Source organism: Notolabrus celidotus, chromosome 20, assembly GCF_009762535.1.
Source record: "Notolabrus celidotus isolate fNotCel1 chromosome 20, fNotCel1.pri, whole genome shotgun sequence".
Lineage (NCBI taxonomy): Eukaryota > Metazoa > Chordata > Actinopteri > Labriformes > Labridae > Notolabrus > Notolabrus celidotus.
The window spans coordinates 23,608,968-23,615,839 of record NC_048291.1 but is presented as its reverse complement, the minus strand read 5'-3'; positions in this window follow the sequence as shown (position 1 = coordinate 23,615,839).

Here is a 6,872-nt window from a genome sequence, read left to right as displayed (position 1 = left end):
TTGAACACACAAGGAATTTGACTTTAGTAAACCGTGCTCTCTTTGTACAAGGCATAAGAATAAGAATAAGAATAAGAACTACAATAAAAAATAAAATAAAAATATAATAACAATAACCTTAGCTATAAATCACAACTGAGACAAATCCCACTGAAATGCATGTTTAACTGCAAACAGCATGTTAGTCAGACTTACAGACTTACAATAATGAACAACTTTTAAAATGCAAAAGAAGAAAATCTGCTGAATAATCATGAGTGTGAATGAGGAAGGATAAAGGAGGTGGTGTGTTGATGCCTAAGTGGAGGAAATAGTGCAGGAAGGGCAGTTCAAGAGCTATTTTCAGGGCCTTGCTGTTATTTCACTTGCATGGCAGAGGGATTTGGACGGTGAAGAGAAGTGGATTTGGCCTCGGGGCAGAGTTGAGCTTTGGCATGGGCGGAGGAGGAGAGTGAGGAGGAGGAGGAGGAGTGAGGTGGCTCCAGGGGCTGGTGGGCAGAACAGAGGAGAGGGGTCAAGGTGTTTATGGCACCCTGGGAGCACCACTGTTGTCTACAGAGTCCAGAAACACATTTAACAGTCCACTGATTGTTTATCCTGCCGGTCACTGCAAGCCCAACAAGCCAGTACGTTATTTATTCACCATTTCCATGTGGGTGTTGACTCAGGTGGGTGTTTTTATTTGCTTGTTTGACTATGATGGAAAAGTACTTTAGTTGAAACATGCCCGCAGGTGGCAGCTCATTATTAAATCTCTTGATATGAATATATTAAGTCTGAAAGGATGTTTTTTAGCTTTTCTAAAAATAAGAAAATACACACTAAGTTGTTTCTTTTTCTGAGAACCTTTTCACTCACCTGTTGCCGCTGGAAATAGCTCCATCAAAGTTGCTTAACTTTGTGCAATATTTCATAAGCCACTGCCTTTGTTCTACATCCAAACAAATCAAATACAGATTTAGGACAGGATATCTGATATGCACAAACATGCTGCGCACTTGTTTGACTTAAGGGGTCTACGCAATAAAAGATGTTATTTCAACATGGTGGTAAGCTGGTTTCAGGTCAGCACTGTGCTCAATAATGCAGCGAGACAAAAGAAGGAATACCAGATGAGCCTCTTCCTCTTTATCGTCTGCTCCAAGGCATTAGAAGAAACATTCGGTTCATAAAAGATCACAGGAGAACTCAGTTCTTTTTTATACCTCACACTGCTGTGAAATCCTTTAAGGCCAGTGTAAGAGAATATGGACGGCAGATTGTAAAGTAATCCAATATAACTGGGAAGACCACAACTTCAAAGATGCTGTATGAGGCTGAAACTAAACCCTGCGTCACTGATAGCAGAGTCACAAGTGTGCTTTAGTGCTCCTGATATCACGCCTTGAAGTGATGTCACGGGGGTCTGGAGCTCAAAAGTAAAACACAGCAGCAGGTTCAGAAGTTTTTCAGGGGTCAAAAAAGTACTTGAATTTCCTATTTTTTTTTTCATATTGTTGTTTCCTAATTCAAATTCATCTTGTTCTCCTCAACTGTGGTTATGTTACTGTAGAGGAAGAGTTGGCTGCAGCACCTAAATGGGCAAACCTGGGAGAGTAAGCAAAGATGGAAATTTGAAAAACATCAACATAAAAAAATAAGAAGAGATAGACTTGACAAGACAGTGAAAAACTGGCAAAGTAAACAGTAAATGGTTGTCAGATGTAACCTGAGACTTCAACAATAAGATAAGATAAGATAAGATAAGATAAGATAAGATAAGATAAGATAAGATAAGATAAGATAAGATAAGATAAGATACTCCTTTATTCGTCCCACAATGGGGAAATTCATGGAGTTACAGCAGCAAACAAGAAGGTGTACAGTACAAGAATTTCAACAAGAATATATATAGAAAAGAAATGTTCATCAAAGACGACAGCTTGGCCATAATTCTCCTGTCAGCCACCACCTCCACAGGGTCCAGGACTGAGCTGGCCTAGATATGGTAGATAGATGAGGCACTTCATCTTTAAAGGAAATAATGACAACTCTCAGGTAAAGTATGAACTTTGTCTGTAGATTTAATGACCAAAGTAACTACAAAAATATATAAAGTGGTTTCATTTTAGAAAACAAATATAAAATCACGTTAGAACATGATCAAGTTGAAGATTAAAGGCGTTTTTCCACCGCAGGAACTTTATCCCGGATCTATGGACTTTACCCCTGAACTACGTTTCAACCGGAGGAACCAGGGTCTAAATTTAGTTCAGGGGTAGATAATCTCCCCCCTGAAAAGCCCCTGCTTTGGAGGTAGTACTTTTCAAAGATCCTGGGACCTTCGGTTGAACGTAACAGTGTCTGTGGAGTTAACACAGTTGTTGAAACACAGAGGGAGTTCCTGGGAATGCATACTAGTTTAGTTTTTTATTAAGATTTCAAAATGTTATTTAATATAACATTTTTTTCTCCATATATCACTGGCCTGATTTGTACAATCTACCCGTGACTTCAGCCTGTGCTCGAAACGCAGACAACAATGGGGGCACAGGAACCTTTAAGTTCTGGGGAAAGTAGTTCTGGGGGCTAAAAGACCCCGGACACTCTTGGTCGAAATGCACCTTGATACTAGATCAGGAAGCTTGAAATGAAGGGTCAGAAAAACTGCACTATTAGGGTACGAAGTTAACCTGTCATGAAAACCATCTGCTTCGCTGTTGTTGAATAAATTAGGAAAAAGTCGGATAAAAAAGTTCAGCATAAGTTTATTTCTTTGCATATAGAATAGTTACAAAAAAAGCTTATTAAGGCACACAGCAGTTAACTTGATTTATAGCACCTCACCAAAGATGACGCGCAGCAGAAACATCATGCTGAATAAACACATAGTGGTTGGATTACACCACAAGAACATCAGATTTAGGGCAGTAAATCAGTTTTCATTTTCTAATTCAGACAACACATTCTGTCCTGGGCAGATCCAACAATATTTACTCTGAGGGGGTTTGCTCTGCCATGTCAGCTCATCATCTACAGCTTTACAATATCAGCTGGAGCTAGGCTCAGATTAGAATAAGGAGCTTATTGGAAATGTGTGCCATAGAAAGAGTCAAAAAATATGAAAAAATAGCTATGTCAGATATCAAGAAATAAACAATGAAAATGTTTAAAATGTTTCCAAACAAACTTAAGCCTCCCGTCTCTGCACCCTGCATCCTGGTGTATGGATTACTGAAGACATAAATTGTCAGGTTTTTAAATCTACGGCTGTCAGAGCAGTCAGGCATTGTGAAATCCTCAGGCAGTCTGACATATTAACAAAATTACTCCACATGCTGACACACTGACAAGTAGAACAAATTGCTCTAATTGGAAGCCACACAGATATTCTTCAGTCTATGAACTCATTTGAGCATAAATGGATTAACAGAGGAAATCACCTCAAAGGGAAAGTCTGAATGCTGTCACTTCTCTTTCCTGTGTTTACATCAGCTGAAGTATTTCCAGCGTCCTCTGATGCTGTGCCTCTTTCATCCGTTTGTGAACATTTGATCAGTTGTTTCATATTATTATGTCACATATGGCTGCTTCCACAATGTTTGTATGTTTTTAATAACCCTGGAAGTGCCTGGAATAGTTTCCCTTTCTGGTTAAGAGTGAAATGTTACCTACTCTGCTCTACTTCACACATTGATTAAACCCATCACATCTCCCCATCTGTATGTATCCACACATGTGGCTGCATCTGTTTTTCTTGAGCTTCTGTGTTTTTATGCATTTTGTGTTTTAGGCACGTCACTAAATCATAGCGCTGGCAGAACCAGAGGGAGAAACCTCTGCGAGATAGATCACACTCATACAGCCTGAGAGCCCCAAACAAGATAACAACTCGGCAGCTAGCAGGGACATGCTGTACAAAATGTGTGACACTTGCACTGTGCACACACACTCAGGCAACACACCCACTGGAGAGGCTCCAAGACAGCTCCAAAGACAGATTAGGAAGAGAGTGTAATTCTATCTACTCCTCAACTAGGCATCTTTTCATCATGTGACAGTGAGTGGAGTAAGCACCGACAAAACCCTCCCTGTTATGAGAGTAATTCACAGGCCTCTCAGACCCCCTGCAGATCATATTCAACCTGTTTCTGTATAGACTAAATGCATTCTAGGTATGTATCAAGAGAACTGCACCTAAAACTAAAGAGAACAAGCAACAGCGCTGATACAAATCTAACAAAGGTTACTGTTAGAGTCTACTCCCATCTCTCTCTTTCATGCAGCCTAATTCTCTTTACCTGCCAGGTGCTGCAGCCGTAATAAGCTGATACCTTCAGGGGGATTTCAGGGACGAACATTAGCGTAAAAGGTGAGATATTCTGTTAATCAGGATCACAGAGAGGCTTTGTCCTGACAGAGCAGGTGTCCTGGTAATTCTGTTGAGGGGCACAGCCTGTCATTCAACACTCAACCCCTTGCTCATCCCCCTCTATCTGGTTATATAACATACCATCACACAATGAACAGGTACTGCTCACATCAACAGTCATTACACCTGTGGCAGCTGCACAGAGAGGCAGTTTCTACTCAAGCTGATGTTGTGTTGCATTGTGTAGCACCCACATGCTCCACCTGCTGGTGTATTGATATTATGATTTAGAGCGGTGTGTGAGGGATCAAGGAATCGTATTGATTTCTTTGTTTTCTTTGGGACCCTTCCAGAGTTCAGAGTTCAGACGCAGCTATGAGTTTACTGAGTTCACAAATGCTTATCAGATTTTTCTCAAAGGTGTCTTACTTATTTCTGGCTGCTTCAATTTGTTCCTAGTTATTTTTTTCTAATACACTTTCTTGTTTAGGATTTAAACATCAATTTTGATTGATTCTTTCTTAACTTGGACAAAAAGGAGCTTTTAAATCCAGTGCTTTAAAGTTTTAAATACAGCTAGTTTGATGCCTGTTTGTCTGATTGACAGGTTTCATTTTAACATCTCCTCTGCAGAAGATTTCACCCAAAACGATGCACTGAGAACTGTACATGACAAAAATGAAAGAAAAACAGAGGGACAAAGAAGGGATTACCTCCTCAGCTTGTTATCTTTGGGTTGTGAGATGCCAGGGAGCCAATATCCATCCGGTATGTGTTGGGACAACACAGCAGAGGACATGGCGGGATCATCACTGAGAATTTAGAGATAGAATAATGAGTGGGAATCATGAGAACAGAGAAACGAGAGAAGCAACCGGGGTTAAGAATCAAGAAAACAAAGCGACTAGCTGAAAAATAAAACAGCCTAAGACAAAGAGTTCACAAGGGTAGCTGAGCGTGGTTCCAAAACTGACTCTATAAACCAACTAAGGACCTTGTTGATAGCCAATGAGGAAAGAAAAAGCTCACCATCACTTATTTTTCAAGAAATAGCATAAAATATGTCTGACTGTTATGTTTGAAAGTGTCACTCTTTATATGTCTGGCTGCTCACTTTTAGGAATGACAGACAGAAACTGAGTAGCTCCTTTAATACATTATTGTGTAACTTCCTTGAATCCTCTGGTCTGAAAGTGGAGGGGAACTCGAGTGAAAATCATGTTATCACATATAGCATAACATCAGTTCTAATAATAATAATAATAATAATAATAATAATAATAATAATAATAATAATAATAATAATAATAATAATACATTATATTTATATTCACTTTTCTACACAGTGAAGGTCAACTTAGAAGGTAAACTTTAAAAAAGATCACTGTAAAAATGTGGTTATTAAGATTTACAGGACACTAAAGAGTGCAGTGAAAATGATTCATGTGATCAAAGTAAATGTGTTTAAAAAAGATGTGTTTTGAGACAGGTTTTAAAAGTGTACAGAGAGTTAATGTTATGGATGGTGGGAGGGGCAGAGCAGCTGATGGATCTGGTGTTAATGGGAGCGGGTGGTGTAGTGATGTGAATGGAAGAAGGCCTGAGAGTGCAGACAAGTGTGTGATGCATGCAAAAGTTCATAGAGGTATAGAGGAGCGAGGTTAAAGAGGCCTTAAAAAAATGTGTATGATGGTCCTTTCATTTTAAACTGGTTTTCCATCACTTCAAATGAAACGTCTAATTTTCATCAGGTTCAAGCACATGCAAAACACTGACTTGATACTGAACAGGTGGAAATGATAGATGAACTATTATAAATACATCCAGTAGATGGCAGCATTCTGTTACTCTTTACCTTCAGAAAGGCTCTTCCCGTGTTGCTTTCCAAACGGGAGTTGAAATTGAAACTGAGGTGTTCATTTCGGATGAAAGCAAATTTCTAACACGAGAGATGTTTAAAAGTTGTACCAATCAATGCCAACAGATGTGCAGCATGCAAACCATGATAAGCTGTAAACTATGGAGACAGACAAGTTATTTTGGTACAAGACTGAAAGTCAAGAAGGTTGAGAGGTGTGAGGTTCCTGTGGAGCAAGAGTGGTTTGATGAGTGAAAGAGAGTCAAGCTTTGATTTGAAGATCTGTGTGAAGGAGGTTTTAGTTGAAAAGAACGGTAGACGGAGAGGCAAGACTGACATGACAAAGGACAACAGACGTTTGATTGTTTGTGTAAGTGATAATATATGTGTGTGTGTGTGTGTGTATGTGTGTGTGGGGGGGTGTCTGTGAGAAAAAATGTTGTGGGGTGCTGGAGATGTAGCAGGTGGGAGACATGGTGGAGGCAGAGACGGAGGAGGACGTGGCAGTGGGGCAGTGATTTAATTAGCACCCTCTACCCCCTCCAGCCCTTCACTCATAGCATCAATAATGCATGGCCCCTTGTTTCCACTGCCATAATTAATCCTCTCTTACTATAATTAAAAGCCAAAAATCCCACAAGATGGTTCAGCTTGGCCAGGCAC